We start from the raw sequence: 26,917 nt of genomic DNA, 5'->3' as shown, positions 1-26,917 counted from the left end.
TCATAACTGCAGAAGGCGAATCATATTCTCGACACCATGGAATATTCTTACTCTCTACAGATTCTTCCGAACGACGACCAACCATATTTTAGTCTTTTGTCGTCCAGCACAGAAAGTTTGGGAGGAAATACCTATCCCCGTTAATTAGGAATTCATACAATGGTACGCTTCTCAGAGTAAAAATCCTCAGAAATAACCCAGCCTGCGTGATTTCTGAAGTAACGCTTCCTTGTTCCTCTCTTCTGCGTCCAAGATTTTCAGAATTTCCGGTTATCCTTCCGACCTAGCTTCAAGACCGGCCAGCCGCCACTCTATTGTGCTTCAGCACTCAGGTGCCCCGACCGTCCGGCTGGGGCTATTTCCTCTGTTAAGCAGGACTAATACACCTGTGCGGGCTTTTCCACCCATGGCCTGAGTTACGCCTGCCGTTTCATTTCCACTAGCGTTACACCTCTACTAGTACAGGCAATCATTCATTACATCATTTTGATAATAAAGACACTCCGTCACCTTTCATGCAATAAGCGTTAACAACTATTTACAAGGTGTACATGACTATATCAGTCTTCTTAAAATATTCATATATACGATGTACAACCTATCAAATGATATCTAATTCCGGGTGTAAATAACGGCAAAGTATGTAGATCAGTGCTTGTAAGGTGCGAAATTATAGCCACCTTACAATATTTGATGGAATATAAATGCAACTACTTTCTTATAAATATGTATTTTCTTGAACTAGCTTCAGAGCTGTATCAGCCTCATTTGAATATCCAAAACTTGCACACTGGTTTAGTAAGCAAGGAAATTCGTTTTCACACATAACATACAATATATAGACAACAATTATCCATAGGGGTTACATTTAAGTGTTTCCTGTCTTCTCGTTACAGACCTAGCACCCAGCACAATGCTATATAACTTCTGAATGCCCCATCTGAAGATAAGCCTAAAAAGCCAGATATAATTTATGATATTGCTATGGTCTAAGATTTATTACCCAATTATTATAACTGATGACTTGTCACAACATCTCTGTGATTTATGACCCTAAACTGACTGTCTGTCCCCAGCCACTGGTAGGAAATTAAAAAAAAAATAAGTTGATATGTTATCCTCTGTTTGTTGAGAAAGCTGGTGCAGCCTCTATGGTTGCTAGATTTGGCTGGAAGAATGAGTGCTGCATGTATAGTTGTCAGCTTTATCTCCAATTAGTGTATATAACTTTTAGCTATGCTCCCCCTATAATTTACTACCAAAAAATGGCCGTCAAGCAGTGTTGCGCCAAAATAACTGTTCTAATTTATTTTATCACATTGCCTCTCTTTGCACTCACATACTATAGATACACACATTATATGTATGTCTCCTTTTTTGTACAGTTATAGGCAGTAAACTCCCTTGACTTTTATTGCATTTAGATGTATTATAACTACCAGTGTGGTTGGGTTGGAGGTCTGATGAGATGGTTTGTAAACAGCAGCAAGGATATAGGATAATAAAAGTTCTTCATTTTTTCGTAATGTGTACAATGTTTTCCCTGGCAGCAATTTTTTTTGTAGAATAAGTTCAGAAAAACTTTATACACGAATAATGACAATAACTAGTAGCATGAAAAAATAATATACACACTAAAAACCTCCTATATGTGAGTACACACGGTATGCTGCTCAATAGGTTTCCCAGATAATCTTTAAAATTTTACAACAGTAGAGTTGGCATTCTTCTGTTAAATACAGTTGTCGAAGTTGTCATTTGACATACAGTTGTTGCGACTGAAAATTTTTACACTTCATTTGTTACGATCTCATTTGATAGATAGTTGTTGTAATGTGTAAAGACAGATCTAACATATGAAATACTGTACTTTGCACTAAAAACTGAAGACTTGATTGACTAACTTACTTTCATGAGGCAACAGGCCAATTTCCAGAAATACAATGAGTACCACATGGTCCTGCGACTGAGTAGAACTTGCAAACCATATGTTGAGATCGAAATGGAGCACCGCCAACGCTGCCCTGCAGGCACTTCGAGTGCTCTTCAGCCTTGAGAGCCACTGAGGCCACACAACACACATCTTTGTCCTCCTTTGGATGGCACCTGTCACCGTATAGCATGCATAAATTTTTAATCTGAGACCTACAAACTGCTCAATCTGCGACACATTCATTGTCTTTCATTAGGCCAATAATCTTGTTGACTGCAGGAGTTATAAGTATTATCAGCTGTGCATCGAGGCGTGTCGAATGTGGTGGGGTGGAATTTTATTAACTTCTATGTACCCCAACTCTTCGTCCAATAGCTGAAGCTGTATGTATCTGTATAAAGCAACTATTGGTCTGAACAATGAGTTTTTGCAAACTCGTAGTGAAGATTAGATGGGTTGATCACATAACTAATGATGGGGTATTGAATAGAATTGGGGAGAAAAGGAACTTGTGGCACAACGTGACTAGAAGAAGGGATCGGTTGGTAGGACATGTTCTGAGACATCGAGGGATCACCAATTTAATATTGGAGGGCAGCGTGGAGGGTAAAAATCGTAGAGGGAGACCAAGAGATGAATACACTAAACAGATTCAGAAGGATGTAGGCTGCAGTAGGTACTGGGAGATGAAGAAGCTTGCACAGGATAGAGTAGCATGGAGAGTTGCATCAAACCAGTCTCAGGACTGAAGACCACAACAACAACCACTTCGGAAATGGTCTGAAGTCATGTGTCAGGACAACATGCATGTCACTGGAGCCGTACATCCCGATCATGCTAAGTTTCAGCTCATGAGAAAGGAAGGGGTCTTTCTATAGGAATATCTCGAGTCGATGGAGAAAATCAATGAAATCAAACTGCTCAATACGATCTCATTTTTCAGTAATCTTACAGGCAGTCTATCACAGATGCGGAGGGTGGGCATGTGGTGATTGTTTGGCTGGAATTCAGTATCTCTGATTTAGAGGATTATGCTAATCTTTATGTTGACATGGGCGGATGTCTACTTATAGACATTTATGAGAAATTCGCGAGTTAATGCATATCTACATACACGCTGGATCCTGCCACCTCCTATTAATCTGCGCCGGAGCTTACGTCGGACACGATGCTGAAAAAGACTCTTGTCAACATTGTCACATGGCAACATAGGACTAGGGAATGATTATCACGACATCCACCTACGGCGCAGAGACGGTGATAGCTGAAGTGTTGTTGTAGCCCCAAGACCACCTCTGAACGATTCAAACATTCTGTGGAAGAAATAACAATATACATAAATATTGTGTGTCTGTGAGGGAGGGGTTTGTGTGTGTGTGTGTGTGTGTGTGTGTGTGTGTGTGTGAGTGAGTGAGTGAGTGAGAGAGAGGGAGAGAGAGAGAGAGCCCTAACAAGAATCACACGCAAGCATCAACGATTTCTTATACTTTCGTAGGATTTCATCAACATTGGTACTGCTCCATTCCGATTTCACCTCGTCATTAAGAGGTTGGAATTCAGGTATTTGATTAACTATTTGCTCCTTACAGGCATCTGCATCCATCTCACACATTTCTGTGCCATTATCAGGTCTTCCTATAAACAAAAGCATGTGATCATTATTATTAGCACTTTTGTATGACTTAACACTTATATATCCGGCTGATTAGGATCCATCATAGTGGGTTGCACAGCTAGTCGACTTGGCTGAGTCATACGGATTCCCATAAGAGCAAGATGATTTAAAAGTTCTAGGAAAGAAAAAAGAAAAAGTATCGAGTGTAAATATGGGTATATGCACACGAACATATATAGAGACGTGTGACTCACATACTTGATAATGTGTGGCTGGTGGATCAGCCTCATTCTGGCCAGACGTATGCATTTCCATCTGACAGACATCCTTCAACAGTCCTGTGAAAAGGAAAAGCATAACATCAACTAATCACTGTAAACAATTATTCACATATAGAAAGACTTGCACATATGATCACAGCCTCATTGCTTAACTGATTTGGTTCAGTCATCCCGAGTCATCGCCCATCAGTGACGACGGCATGCTGGCCTCTGTACCAACGGAAAGGTTCTTTACATCATGTAAGAATAAAAAACACGCCTATATAAACAGTATTTTAGACACAAATCTTCAATTTTTTCAACAAGACGAGTGTGCTTGCTCCCATCACCACCAGATCTATCCCAGGAGGATCGGTTCATAGTTGATAACACTAGTAGTCAGTCTGAAACTGGAATCGATTCAACTGGTGCAGTCATGCCTTATACACACTCGCCCAAGGATGAGTGGCGGGAGAAGGTAGGATGCACATGCAGCCACTGTTTATAGTGCCTCCAAAATGTGTGATTGGATTTTAAGTGTTGGCTACGCTATAGTTAGGGACCAACCAACGCATCTCTCTCATTAACCCTAAAAAAAATTTCAGTCACGAGTTCAAATAAATGCAGGCAGGAATTTGCAGTGAAAATTACACTCCTGGAAATTGAAATAAGAACACCGTGAATTCATTGTCCCAGGAAGGGGAAACTTTATTGACACATTCCTGGGGTCAGATACATCACGTGATCACACTGACAGAACCACAGGCACATAGACACAGGCAACAGAGCATGCACAATGTCGGCACTAGTACAGTGTATATCCACCTTTCGCAGCAATGCAGGCTGCTATTCTCCCATGGAGACGATCGTAGAGATGCTGGATGTAGTCCTGTGGAACGGCTTGCCATGCCATTTCCACCTGGCGCCTCAGTTGGACCAGCGTTCGTGCTGGACGTGCAGACCGCGTGAGACGACGCTTCATCCAGTCCCAAACATGCTCAATGGGGGACAGATCCGGAGATCTTGCTGGCCAGGGTAGTTGACTTACACCTTCTAGAGCACGTTGGGTGGCACGGGATACATGCGGACGTGCATTGTCCTGTTGGAACAGCAAGTTCCCTTGCCGGTCTAGGAATGGTAGAACGATGGGTTCGATGACGGTTTGGATGTACCGTGCACTATTCAGTGTCCCCTCGACGATCACCAGTGGTGTACGGCCAGTGTAGGAGATCGCTCCCCACACCATGATGCCGGGTGTTGGCCCTGTGTGCCTTGGTCGTATGCAGTCCTGATTGTGGCGCTCACCTGCACGGCGCCAAACACGCATACGACCATCATTGGCACCAAGGCAGAAGCGACTCTCATCGCTGAAGACGACACGTCTCCATTAGTCCCTCCATTCACGCCTGTCGCGACACCACTGGAGGCGGGCTGCACGATGTTGGGGCGTGAGCGGAAGATGGCCTAACGGTGTGCGGGACTGTAGCCCAGCTTCATGGAGACGGTTGCGAATGGTCCTCGCCGATACCCCAGGAGCAACAGTGTCCCTAATTTGCTGGGAAGTGGCGGTGCGGTCCCCTACGGCACTGCGTAGGATCCTACGGTCTTGGCGTGCATCCGTGCGTCGCTGCGGTCCGGTCCCAGGTCGACGGGCACGTGCACCTTCCGCCGACCACTGGCGACAACATCGATGTACTGTGGAGACCTCACGCCCCACGTGTTGAGCAATTCGGCGGTACGTCCACCCGGCCTCCCGCATGCCCACTATACGCCCTCGCTCAAAGTCCGTCAACTGCACATACGGTTCACATCCACGCTGTCGCGGCATGCTACCAGTGTTAAAGACTGCGATGGAGCTCCGTATGCCACGGCAAACTGGCTGACACTGACGGCGGCGGTGCACAAATGCTGCGCAGCTAGCGCCATTCGACGGCCAACACCGCGGTTCCTGGTGTGTCCACAGTGCCGTGCGTGTGATCATTGCTTGTACAGCCCTCTCGCAGTGTCCGGAGCAAGTATGGTGGGTCTGACACAGCGGTGTCAATGTGTTCTTTTTTCCATTTCCAGGAGTGTATTTTCATTGCACACAGCGTTTAAAATATTTGACGTAACTGAGTTTATTTCAAATAACGTGGCACTTATCACAACCAAATTCTCAGAAAAATTCCAATGCAGTCGCGAGGCGACCTACAGCACAGATACGTACTGTCTATTCCAGGTCTCAACTCTCACTGCTAGACGAATGCAAAAGAAAAACCTAGCGCAAAAAGTGGCCGCCGCTGTTTAATCTCTAGTCTTGATGCGAGTCAGGCTCACACAATTCCCTCAACATCATCTGACATAATTCATTCACACTGCATTACCCATATTTTACTTTCTTGTTCATGTAATACCCTCATTTCAAGACACTGCCCGTTCTGTTCAGGTGACCTTGCAAGTTCTTTGCCGTCTCTGAAGAGTTCAGTATCACCAAGAAATCTTCAACTTTTTATTCCTTTACCTGAAATTTAATTCCTTTCTAAATCACATCTTGGTTTCCTTTGCTGCTTGCTCGATGTACGGACGGAATTACATGGGAGACTGGCAACAAACCTGTCTCATTCCTGCTCAATCGCTACCTCCATTTCATGTCCTCCAGTTCTTAGAATTGCAGTTTGGTTTCGACACGTGTTATAGATAACATTTCACTCGGTGTATTTTAACCCTGTCAACTTTATAATTCCATCCAATGACTTTCAGTCAACACTGTCAAAACATTTTCTCAATTTACAAATGCTATAAATGTGTGGTTATTATAAAGGCATATGATCCATTCATGCATTCCTACATTTATCTGAAACCCAATCTGATCTTCTCCAAAGTCGGATTCTATCAGCCCATATGTTTAAGAGTTTGTACTCGAAAACGGGGAAAATACCAAATTTCGTGACATTTTAAAAACCACCGATTGTGTGATAAGCATTGTATTCTAGCGATGGATAAAATTTGCATCATTAGTAACTGACTAATATGAGGAGGAGAGGAGGTACAGTTTCTAATCATTCTACGTTGTAAAAGGGAAAACTTTAATTAATAGTTGAAAGAAGCTTTTACTGTAATATAGGTAAGTCACTTCGGAGGTCGGAGGAAGGCAAGACATTCTACCTACTAAAGGACGTTGCCATCCTAACCATCCTCTGAGTTAAGGTCAGCTTAACCTTTACTATGTTTGTACTGGACAGACGGTCTCGTATGTTGTTTGATTCCTGGAGGAAAGACGGTACCGGTTTAGTATGAGTGGTGGAGAATTTTTCACTGGACAGTGAGCGGAACAATATTTCGGCAGCGCAGCAATCAAACCACACTTGTCCCTGAGAGTGCCCCTGGGTTGTCCACCAGTCGGTCTCTCTGCCACCATAAAGGGGTGGGGAACCAAGCGCCTCAAATACCCTGCACGCTGCTGCGCCTTTTGCGCCAAAAGCTGACCTGCGAATCACAGTTTCACATTAAGTTCCATGTAAATAATTCCTGAAGATAGGATGACGGTTAATTCATAAGCAATTTGGCAACGGTAGCCACCAACTGGCAGATATACGCTATCTGATCCAAAGTATCCGGATAATTGGTAGTGGAGATTAATAAGGGATAAGTCTACCCGTCGCATTTTTTGGTATCTTCAACTTAACAGAGACAACATTTAATGAGTTATCTGAATATATGTGGAGGAATGACAGACCATTCTTCCTCAAGAACCAAGACCAGAGAAGCTACTGATGTTGGATGCTTGTGTCAGGAGCGAAGTCTACGTTCCACATCATCCCAATGGTGTTCCATTGGTTTCAGGTCGGGACTCTGGGTAGGCCAGTCCATTTCCGGGCTGTTATTGACCATAAACCACCGCCTTATAGACGCTGCATTATGTTAGGGTGCAGTGTCATATTAATACAGTCAATTACAGTGTGCGAACTGTTCCTGTACTGTACACAGTACACACTGCTCTAAAATGCGTTCATATCCTGCCTCATTTTGAATTTTCTTTAGCGCAATAGGGGGATCACACCCTCATCACAAAAACACGCGAATATAGCAACACCACCACCTCTGTACTATACATGATGGCAGGTAACGACCTCCAGGAATTCGCCAAACATAAACCCTTCCATCGGATTGCCATAGAGTATAGCCTGAGTCATCACTCCAAATCATTTGTTTCCAGTCATCCAGTGTCGAGTGACGTCCGTCGCTCTTTACACTACCTCAGGTGTCGTTAGCATTGACTACAGAAATGTTTGGCTTATGAGGAGTTGCTCGGCGTTCGGAAGAACGACGGTTCAAACCCGTGTCCAGCCATCCAGATTTAGGTTTTCCACGATTTCCCTAAATCGCTCCAGGCAAATGTCATATGGTTCCTTTGACAGGGCACAGCCGATTTCCTTCCTCATCCTTGACCTAATCCGAGTTGTGTTCCGTCTCTGATGACCTCGATGTCGACGTGACGTTAAACTCAATCTTCCTGCTCGAACATTGACCACATTCTTTTTAACTCCCTATGCACATTGTGCTAGCTGAATTGTCGATAGCACTTTGTTTGGAACCTATTGAGTGAATCCTTCCACTGATTTCACGTGATTTTTAAGCTACCCTTCATAATGGTTGATGGTCCCTATTCGTCAGTACATGAGGTCCGCTTGGTGTCGGTTTAGCTACAATTGCAACTCCACATTTCCATTTCTAAATTGCATCAGCAACAGTCGACATGGACAGCTTTAGAAGGATCGAAATGTCCCTGATGGGCTTGTTACTGAGGCAACATCCAGTGACCAGTCCACGTTCGAAGTCACAGAGCTCTCCAGTCCTACCCATTTTTCTGTCACAGCTTCTCTAAAATAAATGCAGTCTGTCCGAATGTGCACACCTCTGAAATCAGCACAGTGCCCTCTGCCTCCTTTTACACTGCCGGGTCCGCCTCTCGGGACATCTACTGATTAATTGCAAATCACATATTTGTGTCCGGATACTTTTGATCAGGTAGTGTATCTGGGTATATAAATTGCTCAGAAAAAGATTTCTATCACCAGCATATCTGGTAATGCATATCTGTTTAGATTCAAGGGTAGCAGGACTGTAAGAATAAGCCTTACGAACCTAAAAAATAAAACAAATGCAATCTGTTCGAAAGTGCACACCTATGAAATCAAAATCTACTGCTGGGTAACATTCAATTGCATGTTTCTTTACACCGTGCCTTGTAATATGCTCGACTCCTCTTTAGCATGCTGTCTACATGTTGGTAGAGGCGTTGTTGCCCAAGCACGTAGCACTCTTCGACGGCGGCCATCCTGAGATTATCCAGTGTGTGAAGACGGTTCCAGCAAAGACACACTGTAAGTCGCAACTGGTCCCAATCGTGCTCAGTCGGGTTCATGTCACAAAAAGCGTCAGACCTGCGTATTCAGTAGATTCCCTCCTCCTGGAGGAACGTGTTCACAAGGTGGACTGGGTTTACTCGTGACTCATTGCCTTTAAAGATGAACTCGTCCCCTAAATGTTGACTGTACGGCTGGACAACAGGTTGAATGATTCTGCCCTGTAGCTGCAGAACCCTCATATTACCCTCGATGGACAAGAGAAGTGGCTGACATCCATACATGATACCAGACCAAAACATGACAGACCCACCCCTGTGGTTCTCCCGCGGGATGCGTGCCTGACGAGTGGATTCGTACCTGGCTGAATCCACACCATTCTATAACTATCATAGAGCGTCAAACAAATGCTGCATCCGTCAGTGAGGAGATCCCGACGCCACTGAATCAATTTCCGTGCCCACATTCTTCATGTACCTAGTTTCCTTTTTATATTGTTTCTCTAATGGATTCCTAGAGGCAAAGCTGAGAGAGTTGTGTGGTGTCTGGGTCGAGACGAACCTCCCAATTGCCTATAAAACGTTATTGTGCAGTTCTGCTATATTCTCTTTAGGATACTCCAAGATGGTACTCCAGGCGGGTGTAAAATGAATCTGGAAAACGGAAAATAATAAACGCCAAAATGAAGATTTGGCCCTGTCTGAATATTCCCTGAAGCAGATCTTAAGATCTCTTAATTCTATAAATTAAAATCTAAACGTAAGTGAATGATGAAGGCAACTAATCCTACTAATTGATAAACGTTGATCCTGCTTATATATTTATTGTAGATTTAAAAAAATCTTTATATCACAAAGTTTACATTTCCTAAGCAAAATTACTAATCAATTGCCCAACTCTGCCCCTTATAATGAGCGCGCGGTCTAATATCAATAACGCGAAATGACTGACATCATCTACGTACCAACACTAGAAGACACTACTTTCAAAGATGATCTACTGTGGTGTGGAACCTCAGAGGAAATAGATCAACGTGATAAACAGCTGTTTAGCTTTTATAGCCCTAATAAGCCGAAGCAATTTGCGATATCACTGTATGTACTGCGTCCAGTGCATCGAAGTGATGGTTCTCGTACTCGTCTGCGACGGTGGAAGAACTCCAGCCACAAATAAACTCTTTCAAACTCTGTTCTACAGACGAGGAACGCGAACTCCCAGCCACAAGGACGGAGTTCATATAACGTCTCAACGTGAGTATAGGACGAGGAAGTGCTCTCAATTACTGAACGCTGCGTACTCAACGACGACTTCCAACCCAGAAGTGAAGTCAGGAATCGTATAGGTTCGCAATAGTACAGTGCCAAACTGTTCTAACTATAAACTCTCCTGAGAGCAAAGACAGCAAGTCCGTCTGTACCAAAAAAGCTGATATCGAGCGACCGTCACACACGGGCGCTCACAACGGAAGACCACGTCTCTCCAGCGCTGGCTTCCCAGCAAGGCTCGGCTCCCCACCATCGTAATTCCGAAAACGAATCATATTCCTGAAATCACGGAATATTCTTCCTCTCTACAGATTCTTCCGAACGCCGACCAACCATATTTTAGTCTTTTGTCGTCCAGCACGGAAAGTTTGCGAGGAAAACCCTATGCTTTTGCAATAGTAAGCTTCTGAGTAAAAATCCTTGGAAGTAACCCAGCCTGCGTGGTTTCCGACGTGCCGCTTTTTCGTTCCTCTCACCTGCGTTCAAGATTTTCAGCGTTCGGCAGTATTATCTGGATATCCTTGCGGCCCCTACTACAATAGCGGCCCCAACACCTGTGCGAGCCTTCCACCCAGAGCTTGAGTTTTGCCTGCCGTTTCATCTCCACTGGCGTTCGAATCTCTACTAGTATAGGCAATCATTCATTACGCCGTTTTTTTATACTAAAGACACTCCGTCACCTTTCATGCAATAATCGTTAACAATTATTTACAAGACGTACGTGACAATGTCAGTCTCCTTTATATATTCATATATACGATGTACAACCTATCACATGATACCTAATTGTGTTTGTAGATCACGGCAAAGTATATGGATGGTCTAATCTTCATATTACGCTTAAAGGAATGCTGATTGACTGAATTGTGTACACAAGCCAGTACCTCCAGTAGTGTATAATTTGCTGTACTTAGCGATTACACGTAGCAAAAAACGTATTGGGAAACAAGTTTCCGACCAAAAATCACAAACTGTATAAGACATGAGGAGGGTGCAAATCTTTTTGTGCAGTGTAAATGGGAGTCAAATGAAAACGAGACAGATGGAAAAAAGTGAATAATCTGTTTATTATTTCAAAAGTAATCGCCATAGCTCTTAATACATTTATCCCACTATGAGACAAGACGATCAATGCCTTCGTGGAAAAGTATTTGCAGTTGCCTACGGAATCATGATTGTACCTAGAAGTGCATCTCTTCGTCCGAAGCAAATTAAAGGCCGCGAATGTCTTTATTCAGTGCTCCAAAAATATGGAAATCGCATGGCAAGAGATTGGGACTGTATGGAGGATGTGTGAGGGGTTTCTAGCGAAACTTCTGCAGCGGGCGGGCTCCCATGTGGCCAAAACTACACCGACTACGCTGCTAAAGTTCCGCTGGGAAACACTTACACCCCCCCCCCCCCCATAGAGTCCCGATCTATCTCCATGCATTCCCCATATGTTTGGAGAGCAGAAAACAGACGTTCGTGGTCTTCGATTTGCCCTGTTATTTTATCTGCGGTTGCGACAGTCTTCACCTGATGATGACCTGACAAGGCGAAAACCGCTAAATAAAGAAATAAAAATCGGTGCAGATCAACAAGAAACTACTCGTTATGGAATTACACTGAAGCTCCAAAGAAAATGATGTAGGTATGCGTGTTCAAATAGAGAGATACGTAAACCGGCCGAATACGGAGCTGAGGTTGTCAACGCCTATGTAAGGCAACAAGTGTCTGACGCAGTTGTTAGATCGGTTACTGCCGCTACAATGGCAGGTTATAAAGATTTAAGTGAGTTTGAACATGATATTATAGTCGGATCACGAGCGATGGGACACAGCATCTCCGAGGTAGCGATGAAGTGGGGATTTTCCCGTACAAACATTTCACGAGTGCGCAGTGAGTTTCAGGAATGCGGTAAAACATCAAATCTCCGACATCGCTGTGGTCGGAAAAAGATCCTGCAAGAACGGGACCAACAACGACTGAAGAGAATCACGTGACTGAAGTGCAACCCTTCCGCAAATTGCTGCAGATTTCAATGCTGGGCCATCCACAAGTGTCAGCGTACGAACCATTCAACGAAAAATTATCGATATAGGCTTTCGGTGCCGAAGCCGCACTCGTGTACTCTTGATGACTGCATTACATAAAGTTTTATGTCATGCCTGACCCCGTCAAGAGCGACATTGGACTGTTGATGACTGGAAACATGTTGCGTGATCGGACGAGTCTCGTTTCAAATTGTATCGAGCGGATGGGCGTGTACGGGTATGGAACAATCTCACGAATCCATGGACTCTGCATGTCAGCAGAGGACTGTTCAAGCTGGTGGAGGCTCTGTAATGGTGTGGGGCTCATGCAGTTGGAGCGATATTGGACCCCTGATACGTCTGTATACGACCCTGACAGGTGACAAGTATGTAAGCATTCTGTCTGATCACTCGCATCCATTCATGTACATTGTGCATTCCGAAAGACTTGGGCAATTCCAGCAGGACAACGCGACACTCCACACGTCCAGAATTGCTAGAGAGTGGTTCCAGAAACACTCTTCTGAGTTTAAACACTTCCGCTGGCCATCAAACTCTGCAGACGTGAACACTATTGAGCATACCTGAGATATCTTGCAACGTGCTGTTCAGAAGAGATCTCCACTCCCTCGTACTCTTACGGGTTTATGGACAGCCATGCAAGATTCGTGGTGTCAGTTCCCTCCAACACTATTTCAGACATTAGTCGAGTCCCTGCCACGTTGTGTTGCGGCACTTCTGCGTGCTCGCGGGGGCCCTACACGATATTAATCAGGTGTACCAGTTTCTCTGGCTCGTCAGTGTATTAACATGTTCTGCGAAGCATCGATCGATAATTTAATCAGTGTTGTATAAGAACATCTAGGGAAAAACTTCAGAGCCGTGTAGTCCAACACAAAAGAAACGCGTTACTCGACACATCCGAAGGAAGGAAAGAAGATTAGAATTTAACGTCCCGTGGAGTGCGCGGTCTTTAGAAATGGAGCACAAGCTCAGATCACGAAAGGATGGGGAAGGAAATCGGCCATACTCTTTCCAAAGGAACTATCTCGGCAACAAATCCGAGCTTATACTGTATATTTAGTGGCCTACAACAACTGAAGGTCAAGAAGAACTGTATTGCCTTCGTCGTGATGTTGTGCGTGTTAGTTCCGCTAACGCCTGCAATCATGACTTCCGGCTAAAAAAAATCTTTCTCAGGCGTGGGCGATTAATCTCCATCCCAAGGACAGGCACAACCTTTTTAACAGCGCTTGGTGTTGAAGTGCTGTGATGTCAGTGTCGTAAGTAGCTACTTAATGTCCCTCCAGAAGGTTCGTCGAGTTGGAGAAAGATATTGCACGACACTAACTTTTCCTATGAAAGATAATGCTTTTATCTGCGGTAGTTACTCTACCCGCATTATAAGTAAGCTAGAATTTCGTAACTGTATGTATCTTAGTGAAAGGGCGAATTTGACAGGATATTCGATGCGCGAAATATTAAGAACCACTAGCAGACCGAAACATTGATTCCCAAGAAAGCCCAAAGAGTCTGTCTCGAATAGAGGACCTGCGGTCTAACGTGCTATTCAAGCGAAAATTTGTTGCCAGTTAATGTCAACAAAGAGAAAGAGTCCTAAAGGTGAATATAAATAACACTGAACAACAAATTTGAAGTGAAAGTGTGTAAATTCCAAGATTTTGAGTTAGTTTTCTTTATTTCAGTATAAAATTGTACAAAATCATTATCTTCATAAATATTTAGCTCTAGTTTATTAAAAAAAGTAATCTACATTTTTGTAGAAATAACTCACTAACTAAATATGCATTCATGTTCCAAGATTTAGCATAACAAATTTTAAGTGAATAATTACTTGAATTATGTTATGTTCAAAATGGTTCAAATGGTTCTGAACACTATGGGACTCAACTGCCGTGGTCATAAGTCCCCTAGAACTTAGAACTACTTAAACTTAACTAACCTAAGGACAGCACACAACACCCAGCCATCACGAGGCAGAGAAAATCCCTGACCCCGCCGGGAATCGAACCCGGGAACCCGGGCGTGGGAAGCGAGAACGCTACCGCACGACCACGAGATGCGGGCAATTATGTTATGTGTTATGCCCTTATAAATTTCAGTGCCGTTCTGGAAGTACAAAAGTAAAATATTAAGAAAAAATGAAGATTATATTACATGATTGAAAATACTTCGTAAGTCTACTTTGTACTAGAACTATGTAAAGCACAAAAGAAAATATATAAATTAACTGGTCAAAATGTATATCAGGGATTACAAATGTTAAATTTCTATATGTACAGTATGTACAATTACATATTTTGTTTAGAGATAATTTATGAAGATGACCGTTTTTGCTTGGCTTTACGTTTATACACATACTCGGGAACATCCCTTTTGACAGTCCAGCAATAATCTACTAAAATAGTAGGGCTCCACTTTCCGGCATACCTTTTCTCAAATGTGGCAACATCTTGATGAAATCGCTCCCCACGTTCATCACCTACTGCACCACAATCTTTGGGGAAGAAGTCAAGATGACTTTGTAAGAGATGCATTTTCACTGACATGTTGCAACCAAATTTTTCATAAGATGACAACATGTTATCTACAATCTCCTTGTAATTTATTGTTCGTTTGTTCCCTAAGAACTGTAAACAGACTGTCTTAAAACATTCTCATGCATGCTTCTCATCACCTTGTATGATTCCATCAAAAGTATGGTCTAGAAAAAGCTCTCGAATCTGTGGGCCTGCAAAGATACCTTCCTTTACTTTGGCATCACTTAAGTAAGGGAATTTTGGCCTTAAGTACTTAAACGCGTCATCATCTTTGTTCATTCCCTTAACAAAGTTTTGCATGAGACCCAACTTGATGTGCAAGGGCGGGAGCAGAATCTTTTTAGGGTTACTAGAAGTTCACTCTTAATGTTCTTTATACCTGGTTGAAGAGATTTTCTGGTGGGCCATTCATGTCTACTGCAATGAGATGCACGAGCTCGGTTATCCCATTCACAGAGAAAGCAGCAATATTTAGTAAACCCTAACTGCATACCTAATAGCAGTGCAATCACTTTCAAGTCACCACAGATCTGCCATTGTGTGTCCTTATACTTGATGGCTTTTAGTAAAATTTTCATGTTTTGGTATGACTCTTTCGTATTCACACTATGCCCAACTGCAATAGAAGGAAGCTCATTACCAATAGGTAAAAGCACTGCTTTTAAGCTCAACTTTGACGAATCAATAAAGAGTCTCCACTCATCAGGGCTGTAATTAATTCTGAGAGCCTTCATGAGACCATTTATGTCTACACATGCCACAACACTATCTTGCATGTTAAAAAAGGAGTGAACTGTTGCTCTCTTCTGCGGTAGAATGAAACATTTACATTGCTCTCCAGAAAATTGCGCTGCTGCAATCTTAATGCTAAAATCTCAGCCTTAGTTTTAGAGAGCTCCAAATCTCTAACTCTGGATCTTGTGATGTACATGGTTCAGGACATTCAGAATCTCCGTCAGAAGTAATCTCGTACTCTGTCGGTGGTTCAGATATTGGCAATCCTTACCCATGTAGAACTGGACGTGTGGGAGATGTAATGTTAGGATAGATCACTGTCCGCTTCTTCTTCTTAGATATTCCCTTCTTGATAGAAGGAACCATACAAAAGTAGCAGTCACTGGCATAGTTAGTTGCCTCATGCCAGATCATGGGCACTGTAAACGGCATTGAACGTCCCTTCCCAAGCATCCAGTTCCTGAGGCTGCTGGCACAAGTGTTGCAGATCACATGTGGAGCCCAGGGTTTATCCTGATCACCTGTTTTGCACCCAAAATAACAACTGTAAGAATTTTTTATCAATGGAGTTATTTGCTGTTTTTGTGAAGCAAATGTCACTTCTCCGCACACATAGCAAAATGTGTCAGCACTGTTAACACAAACTCGTGGCATTTTTGTTCACTTCAATAGCAGTTAACTTGAACAACTGGTAGTTAATCTGGAAACAAATGTGCAAAAATTATTACATGCATTAATAAAGTCACTGAAGTTGAAGAGGAGGGAGACAAAAATATCACTAAAATTGGTATCAAAATGTTTATATCCAAAATGTTGCACACAAGTAAGACCAGGGACAATAATGTAATCCATTGTTACTAGTTATTATGACTTTGACAAACCGTTATAATATTTGATTTTAAACTTTACATAAAAATCCGTATATAATTATCTCACCGTAATAAAACAGAGTAAAATGAAAACTAGAGCTAATTTTGAATTGTCTTTGTGATATTCGCGTTCAGCACATTAGAATCGACAGGAATTGGCTATTTTCAATCGATTTACATTTTAATTGTTGCGCAGTTATAATAGGTACACCAACATCCCAATCTGGTGGAAATTCGACGAAGATTTTACAGTTTATTTACTGAATTTGAGCTGTGCTTCAGTACTGCAGTGCCTTTGAAGTGGACTTTGTCCGCGCCTCTGACTTACTTCGTTGACGACTATTCACTGTTTTCCATACTAATCAAAATTTTCAGAAATGTACCTAAGATACTTTTTTTGAAGCAAAGGAATTTTTGTACGATTACCAGGAACTAGAAACTTTTTACTTGATGCTTTATGTCGTAGGAACTGAACTTTTGTGACACGTGGATGTGGTAAACCACCATTAATGGGCCGCACGGATTTTTTTAAATTAGAAAGAAGTAATGGAGGAAATGATCTTAATAAAGCTCCATCATCCATTAAAAAAATTTACTTCTGCGCAGACTAAAGAGAGAAGGCAAGCGGTGACTGAAGCAAGAGGGCATTCAGGAAGTATTGACAGTATTGATGCTTGTTGACTGTGAAACGGATAGTTTCATTTTTAAAAGACCATTCCGTAATAATATTAACAATATTGCATGTACTCTGAAATGACGCAATTTTCTGTGTCGAAAATTGTGATCGGTGGCTCTAGTAAGTGTTCTCTACCTACTATTACTTATTTTTCTCTTTTTACTGTATTTCCATAAAGCACAATCTATATGAGATTCCTAGAAGTTGTGAGCAGAACTTAGCCACCTCCGCTCTGCGGTTACTCAGATTGCGTATTCGGAGAAATAGATCGGTCTGTGGGGAGTTTCACCGGCGTATTCACTTACCATACTGACTAAAAAATGTTGAGAAATGTAAACAGATAATCGACAAAGCTGTTACTACAAACGTTACGCTGATGATAGCTAGATCCCGTTTAACAGTACACACGACGACCTTACTAAAATGCATTCACAACTAAACGGTATGAAAGATAAAATAAATTCATCAGTGAAATTGAGGATAATAACTGCACTAGCTTATATGTTGCAAAGTGGTTTGCTTTCCTTATGTTAGTGATATCTCGTTAACATAGGCAGACGTATCAAGAAAAATCAATGAAATGGGTTTTCTGCTCTCCGGCGCAATTGCTAAGCATGCTGGATCCAGTAAAATGCGATTCTGGTGACGATACCAAGAGCATACGAGAGAAATCGTAAACTGACTAGACGTGTCGCACCGTTGAAGCCAGATGTGTCTGCTGTGACGTCTACGTACATCACAACAGCCACAAAAATTTTGCATTTCCGACCACTGTCTACGTAACGAACATCGCATGAAGTATGGAGAGACCAAGATACTCTCGACCTACTGGGACTCTGTAATGAAAAAAAAAGGTCTAAGTACGTAAATACAGGAGATCAGCTCATTAAAGTGTGGAATCCAGCGGTGACGGCACTAAGACCTCATTTGTCGCAGAGCAATCGATGCAGAGCGATGTAGACTCGGAGTCAGAATTGCTAAACTGGGCCCTAGCAACTTGCTCGCATACATACTCATACACCGGAGCAAGGTGCTTAGTGTACGGCTGTGATCTGTTTCTCTGGCAAGGACACTGGGTGTCAACTTCCCCTCAATGACGCTACAGCCCTCGCGTAACTGAAGTTGGGTTTCCATAACAGTTACAGACGCATCGGTACCTCAAAATGGCGAGCAGCTGCCTTTTAGAAATATTCTGCTTTTACTACGTCTTCCGACGCTATGTCTCGAGGGTAGTTCGGGCAATTATTACGGCAGGAAATCCTCGAATAGAACATTGTTTGAAACATTTGTGTAGTTCAAAAAATTAATCAGAAACACATATTGTTTGTTGTGAAAGTAATGCCAGATGAAGTGTATAAAGCCTTGGAGGTACAGTGAAGAACGAAAGAAACTGGTACACCTGCCTAATATCGTGTAGGGCCCCCGCGTGCACACAGAAGTGCTGAAACACGACGTGTCATGGACTCGACTAATGTCTGAAACAGTGCTGGAGGGAACTGGCACCATGAATCCTCCAGGGCTGTCCATAAATCCGTAAGAGTACGAGGGAGTGGAGATCTCTTCTGAACAGCACGTGGCAAGGCATCCCACATATGCTCAATTATGTTCATATCTGGGCAGTTTGGTGGCCAGCGGAAATGTTTAAACTCAGAAGAGTGTACGTGGAGCCACTATGTAACAATTTTGGACGTGTAGAGTGTCGCATTGTCCTGCTACAACTGCCCAAGTCCGTCGAAATCCACAGTGGACATGAATGGATGCAGGTGATCAGGCAAGATGCTTATGCATGAGTCACCTATCAGAGTAGTATCTAGACGTATCAGGTGTACCATATCACTCGAACTGCACACGGCCCACACCATTACGGAGCCTCCATCAGCTTGAACATTCCCTTGCTGACATGCAGGGTACATGGATTCATTAGGTTGTTTCCACACCAGTACACGTCCATCCGCTCGATACAATTTGAAACGAGACTCGTCCGACCAGGCAACAAATGTCCAGTCATCAACAGTCGGCCGGCCAGAGTGGCCGAGCGGTTAAAGGCGCTACAGTCTGGAACCGCACGACCGCTACGGTCGCAGGTTCGAATCCTGCCTCGGGAATGGATGTGTGTGATGTCCTTAGGTTAGTTAGGTTTAAGTAGTTCTAAGTTCTAGGGGACTTATGACCACAGCAGTTGAATCCCATAGTGCTCAGAGCCATTTGAACCATTTGATCAACAGTCGAATGTCGGTGTTGACGGGCCCAGACGAGGCGTAAAGGTGCGGAAGGGTTGCAGTTCTGTCACGTTGAACGATTCTCTTCAGTTATCATTGGTCCCGTTCTTGCAGGATCTTTTTCCGGCCGTAGCGATGTCGGAGATTTGATGTTTTACCGGATTCCTGATATTCACGGTACCTTCGGTACATCGGAGATGCTGTGTCCTCTCGCTCGTGCGCCGACTGTAACACCACGTTCAAACTCGCTTAAATCTTGATAAACATTGTAGCAGCAGTAACCGATCTAACAAGGAGGATGCTAAGTTCAACGGACTTGGATACGATGTGACGTCATTATGACGTATACACGCTACATCGAAAACGATAGAAACCGTATATCGACTATTCGACTTTTGTGAACTTTCGAGAGGTTGTGACAGGGTAGCGCTGTGCTCTGCACCATTCGTTGAAATGTGTTTTGCGTTCCTTGCGTTTAAATCGTGTATTGTACTGTGTTTGTGTCCTGTGCGTTGTTTTTCGTTTGCTCGTCTCTAATTATGTGTTCAGCATTCGAGAGACTAATGAGAGAAAATCTGAAAGAGTTCAGCATCGATGACGACGGGCAATTGCGTGGTTATTGTGAATCTCAAGCAGAAATTGATGTACTTCTGACCCAGCTGAAGTGCGTCGGTTATTTGTACTCGGTGAGAAGAAGCACTCAGCAGCCAAAATCTTTAGATGCGTCAAGACACTAACCTTTCGTTAAGATTACATTGATAAATCCACTTCCCCTCGTATTTCATCTCCGGTCGATGATTTTTCTTCAACAATGCCTCATATTTTTCTTTTTAAGTTCGAAATTCAATCATTCTACACACCAGTCATTACTGGACACTAAGGTACATGTCTCTGCGGTCCGAGTGTAAAATTACTTGGAATTATGGTTGATAAAAGACTGTCTTGGGATGGACATATGAATTACTTACGTAACAAACTTGCACGAGTTCTCTTTCAGCTATATAAATTAAGAAAAAAAAGTCAGCAAGAGTACGCTGCTACAATTTAATATGTGCTGACAAGACCAATTGTATGAAACCATACTAAAATATTGATAATAAATAAATAAATATTATTTTCGGCGTAAGCGTTCAATACAACAATCACACAATCTAATCTGGTCAGGACATAAGAAGACTTCACTTTTTTACGAAACGTGTTGTCCGTGGTGTTTTCAAGGCCACGGTCAGGAATATTTCTATTAATATCCAGCTCTTTTACTTTTACTTTGGCGAAATACATATACGCTGCCACACTGAGCTGTTATCAGAATCGCACGTCTCAAAACAAACCACTAGCTGACGACAGTTTAGAATCTCGAACGTTCGTAAAAGTCGATAGGTGTGTTAATCGACTAAAGCGTATTACGTCATAATGACGTCACATCATATCCAGGTTGGGTGAACTTAGCATCCTCCATCTAACAACTGCGCCAGACACTTGTTGTCTTCTATAGGCGTTGCCGACCGCAGCGCCGTATTGTGACTGTTTAAATATCTCTGTATTTGAATACGCATGCCTATACCAGTTTCTTTGGCGCTTCACTGTATAAAGAAAGGTAAGGTGCCTGGAGATACGTCTTTCAACAGAAATCATAACAGGAAACGGAAAAGAAAAACAAAATTAACATGCAAAATTATTTACAAAATGGCTCTGTTATAAGATAGTTCTCCCAAACTGAAATAATGACGTCATTGGTTTACTTTTGTTCATCTCCATAGCTGCACGGTAAGCGTCGTTAAGTGCCATGCGGAGAACCTGGGTTTGTTTTGTGGTACTTCCGGGGATTATTCCTTTGTGGGAAGATTAGAAAGGGTCTGTTCAGCATTATGATGCCAAATGAGGAGCTACGTGGTTGAGTAGCGGCTCCAAGGATAGGAAAGCCGACAGTGGCCGGGAGAGCCGTCTGCTGACGCATGCCATGCCGTACCGCATCCGCATGACGACATATGGCAGCGGATGACACGGCAGTCTGTGCGCAACGCGCGGTGCTCTGGGAATGATTGCCGAGTTACAATGCTCTGTCAAAAGCAAGACATAAAAAACTACAGACCCGTCAGCCGCCTCACCATAATGTAGGACCGAGCGAGGTCGCGCTTTGCTGAGGCGCTGGACTTACATTCGGGAAGACGGCGGTTCAAATGCCCGTTCGGCTATCCAGTCTTGGGTTTTACATATACTTCCTAAATCTCTTAACGCAAATGGGCGATTTCTTTTCCCATGATTCCCCAATGCGAGCGTGTGCTCCGTCTCCAACGACCTCTTCGTCGACGAGGGTTTATACCCTCAACTTACTTACTTCCGTATTCGTTAAAATAGCTACCAACAGCATGGAAATAACATTGAAATTTAATCGGATAAAGGAACGAAATTACACTACTGGCCATTAAAATTGCTACACCTCGAAGATGACGTGCTACAGACGCGAAATTTAACCGACAGGAAGAAGATTCTGTGATATACGAGGGCTGTCCAGATAGTAAGTTACGATCGGTCGCGAAATGGAAACGACGATGAAAATCCGATAAAGCTTTGCAAAGATGTGTTAGGCAGTGTCTCTAGTATGACTCTAGGTAGAATTATGTCGCCCTTTTCATTCCTGAGCTCTTAGTGAGCGCGTAAAGATGTTATAGAAAATAGTGTCTCCCGCCAAGTACGAGGGCCTGGTGAGAATTTTCCCCTGAAGCTATGCAACCAACATTACACAACTGTCGTGCGGTTTCTTCTTCAAGACAATTCTCAGCCTCATACTGCAGGGACAATGAAGATGTTCCTGCATCGTTTCAATTGGAAATGTTTGGTTACCCACAATACAGCCCGTAATTGTCTCCCACTGAGTTTCATCTCTGCTCAAACGAACCGCTGGCTATGAAGACAACATTTTGGCACAGACAACGAGCTTTAGGCCAGCGTAGACAATTGGCGGAAAGCACTGTCGACTGCCTTCTATGATGAGGGTATTGGAAAGTTGGTACAACGCTACGACGAATGTCTGAGTCAGAACGGCGACTACGTAGAGAAGTAGCTGAAAGGTGTAGGTAACTGTTACAAATGAAACATTTCTGATTTTCACTGTGATTTTTATTTCGCGATCAATCGTAACTTACTTTCTGGACAGCCCTTGTACAAATGATTAGCTTTTCAGAGCATTCACACAAAGTTGGCGCCGGTGGCGACACCTACAACGTGCTGACGTGAGGAGAGTTTCCAACCGATTTCTCATACACAAACAGCAGTTCACCGGCGTTGCCTGGTGAAACGTTGTTGTGATACCTCGTGTAAGGAGGAGAAATGCGTACCATCACGTTTCCGACTATGATAAAGGTCGGATTGTAGCCTATCACGATTGTGGCTTATCGTATCGCGACATTGTTGCTCGCGTTGGTCGAGATCCAATGACTGTTAGCAGAATATGGAATCGGTGGGTTCAGGAGGGAAATACGGAACGCCGTGCTGGATCCCAACGGCCTCGTATCACTAGCAGTCGAGATGACAGGCATCTTACCCGCACGGCTGTAACGGATCGTGCAGCCACGTCTCGACCCCTGTGTCAACAGATGAGGACGAACAGTTCGACGACGTTTGCAGCAGCATGGACTATCAGCTCGGAGACCATGTCTGCGCTTACCCTTGACGCTGCATCAGAGACAGGGGCGCCTGCGATGGTGTACTCAAAGACGACCCTGGGTGCACGAATGGCAAAATGTCATTTTTACGGATGAATCCAGGTTCTGTTTACAGCATCATGATGGTCGCATCCATGTTTGGCGACATCGCGGTGAACGCACATTGGAAGCGTGTATTCGTCATCGCCATACTAGCGTATCACCCGGCGTGATGGTATGGGGTGCCATCGGTTACACGTCTCGGTCACCTCTTGTTCGCATTGACGGCACTTTGAACAGTGGACGTTACGTTTAAGATGTGTTACGACCCGTGGCTCTACCCTTCATTCGATCCCTGCGAAACCCTACATTTCAGCAGGATAATGCACGACCGCATGTTGCAGGTCCTGTACGGGCCTTTCTGGATACAGAAAATGTTCGACTGCTGCCCTGGCCAGCTCATTCTCGATATCTCTCACCAACTGAAAACGTCTGGTCAATGGTGGCCGAGCAACTGGCTCGTCACAATACGTGTCACTACTCTCGATGAACTGTGGTATCGTGTTGAAGCTACATGGGCAGCTGTACCTGTACACGCCATCCAAGCTCTATTTGTATCAATGCCCAGGTGTATCAAGGCCGTTATTACGGCCAGAGGTGGTTGTTGTGGGTGCTGATTTCTCAGGATCTATGTACCCAAATTGCGTGAAAATGTAATCACATGTCAGTTTTAGTATAATATATTTGTCCAATAAATACCCGTTTATCATCGGCATTTCTTCTTGGTATAGCAATTTTAATGGCCAGTAGTGTATAAAGCGGAGTAATGAGTTGGAATTGGTGTTTTGTCTAGTATTAACCATTTTGACTCAGTTTCAACGAATCCTGCACTATCAGCCTTTGAGAAACAATGCTGTAATTCAAGATATTGTAGTGTAATGAAGTATTCAGGTAAACCAGAATTCCAGAGGTTGTTCAGGGATACCATCTGAGTATTTTCGGATAAGGCACAGTCTCCAGCAGCTCATTACACAGTTATTTCATTTCCTTCCGTTTTTTGCCCTAGTTAGCTTTGCATCTGTATTTGCACTGAAAATAGTGTACAGCATTGCAGAAGTCCATTCCATGCGCCGTGCGTCTTGTTTCCGTTCGCTCATAGCACCTGCTATTCACAACAGTAATGTCTCTCGTAACTCGTTGTTCTCAAGTTTGCATTCAGTACAGCTCGGTTCTGTGAAGGATTTTGTTTTGCAGTGATGTTAGTTGTGCATTAACAGTGATACTCAGCAGTACTATGGGTAGGCTTACTGATGAAGAAGAGTTGGCCGATGTGCACCTCATGTCTGGCTTCACTGAATGCAATGGAAGAACGGCACAACGACGCTGTAGTGACAGTTCTCACACCGAAGGCAATCGCATAGCACTGCATTTGAATCTGTTCGTAGGCGCCTGCCGTGTTAGAATGGAAGACACTGGCTGTGTGAGGTACGCTAGGACAACCGATATGGTTGGTTGGTTCAAATGGCTCTGAGCACTATGGCACTTAACATCTGTGGTCATCAGTCCCCTAGAACTTAGAACTACTTAAACCTAACTAACCTAAGGACATCACACACATCCATGCCCGAGGCAGGATTCGAACCTGCGAACGGAGCGGTCACGCGGTTCCAGACTGAAGCGCCTTTAACCGCACGGCCACACCGGCCGGCGACCGATATGGAAGAGAGTGCGTTATATACGATTATTTAATAAGTTATTTGTAAAAAAAGTATTGTATACCAGGAGTAAATCTAATGATTGTATCTAACTAGAAGTCTGTAAATATATGTGAATACGAATTAGCTTATTTTAAATTGATCTAAATTTGTAAATACTTTGACGTGTCCTGTATCCTTGTAAAAAGAGATCTACGGATGAATAAAGCTGCTACTACTACTACTGCTACGATTGGTGACAATCCTACCTCTTGTAATCGGTGCGTTGCACGATCTCTGAATACAAGCCAGTCAGCTATACTGATGGTAAAAGTCGCAACACCAAAAAATAATTAATGCAGAGTAAAAAAATTTTGGGAATACATTTGTGTAGGTAACATATTTCAGAGATTAACATTGTAAGATCACATGTTAATGCAAGCGCAAGATAAGCCGTTGCAAATGTGATATGCTGGTACATTAATAACAGGTATAACCGCCAGAATATTGAATGCAAGCATCCAAACGTGCATGAATTGTGTTGTACAGGTGCCTGATGTCAGTTTGTAGAATGGAGTTCTATGCCGACCAAGCCAATAAAGTGACATTTAATGCTGGTTGTGGATGACGCTGCAGTTGTCCGATGATGCGGGCCGTTGTGGCCGAGAGGCTCTAGGCGCTTCAGTCCGGAACCGCGCTGCTGCTACTTTCGCAGGTTCGAATCCTGCCTCTTGCACGGATGTGTGTGTTGTCCTTAGGTTAGTTACGTTTAAGTAGTTCTAAGTCTAGGGGACTGATGACCTCAGATGTTAAGTCCCATAGTGCTTAGAGCCATTTGATCCATTAACAACACAACACAAATGGCTGTGTGAGTAGTTATGCCGTTACTGGGAAGCATGGACTTCTAATGAATCGCATTGCATTGTTTTCACTGAAGAACAGCGGTTCTTCACTACTACCGATAAACATCTTCGGCACCGAGCGAGGTAGCGCAGTGGTTGGAACACTGGACTCGCATTCGGAAGGACGACGATTCAAACCCGCGTCCGGCCATCCTGATTTAGGTTTTCCGTGATTTCCCTAAATCGCTACAGGCAAGTGCTGGGATGGTTCCTTTGAAAGGGCACAGCCGAATTCCTTCCCTATCCTTACCGATGACCTCGCTGGTTGGTCCCCTCCCCCGAATCAACCAAACATCTTCGGTGATTATGGGAGCAATCTGGGGAAAGATCCCATTCTTCCAATGTTTTGGAGAGGCAAAGCAGTGTTACTCCAGTATACCTGTCTCGTCTCGTATCACCTCTCAAGTGAAAATAATGTAATGTTATTATTCAACAGGATAATGCTCATCTACATCTACACATGGCGTGTGTCCGTATGAACTATCTGCATGATTATAAGTTCTTTCACGGCCAGTAAGATCTACAGATCTGTCCCTGACAAAAAATGTATGTGAAAAACTCAGGCATCAACTCCATCCCAGTTAGATGAAATTAGTCTTAGGCTATGCAACTAAAATTTATTTGTATTTAATACAGGTAAAAGACATTTCAGTATAACCCATGGATTCATTTTGGCTAGGTATGCATCGAGTAGGTGGCCACCTAAGTAAAAGCGTCATCGGAAACATGTAATCAACAGAAGATGAAGACAACTCCGCTTTCAATTCTGAATTTCCAAATATCCTTATGACGTATGATATACAGAGTGAACCAGAAGGCCACTGACAAACTTATAGAGGTTGTTCAGGGACACCTTCCGAGGATTTTGTTATGAAGACCCACACTCTCCAGTTGGTCATTACTGAGTAACGCCATGTCCTACCTGCCACTCACTCACACATCGTTTTCTTCGAATTACACATGTGTTCTGCGGATGGTTTTGACACCAAATCTTTCATCTGTGAGATACAGGTGAGACCAGTGCCGTATCGAGTTCCTTCGCCTGTGATGACGGCTACCCGCTTCACAAACGTGGTCGACAAGTTGCCTGCACTCCAGCTCTGTAAGGGACACTCCTTTAGCAGATCCCGATGTCAACAGTAACGCAATGATGGTAAGCTAGATTGTTTCCTAAACACGCCGGT

At 43.4% G+C, this 26,917-nt stretch overlaps 1 protein-coding gene across 1 annotated transcript in view; it reads left to right on the top strand.

The window, feature by feature from the left end:
- The window catches only part of LOC126183869 (lipase 1-like), a 295,410-nt gene that overhangs the window by 23,160 nt on the left and 245,333 nt on the right, over nt 1-26,917 (top strand). The gene's annotated exons all lie outside the window — the stretch shown is intronic.

The sequence above is a fragment of the Schistocerca cancellata genome, chromosome 4, assembly GCF_023864275.1.
Source record: "Schistocerca cancellata isolate TAMUIC-IGC-003103 chromosome 4, iqSchCanc2.1, whole genome shotgun sequence".
NCBI lineage: Eukaryota > Metazoa > Arthropoda > Insecta > Orthoptera > Acrididae > Schistocerca > Schistocerca cancellata.
The sequence above is the reverse complement of the archived record's forward strand: the minus strand, read 5'-3'. Positions and strand labels throughout refer to the sequence as shown.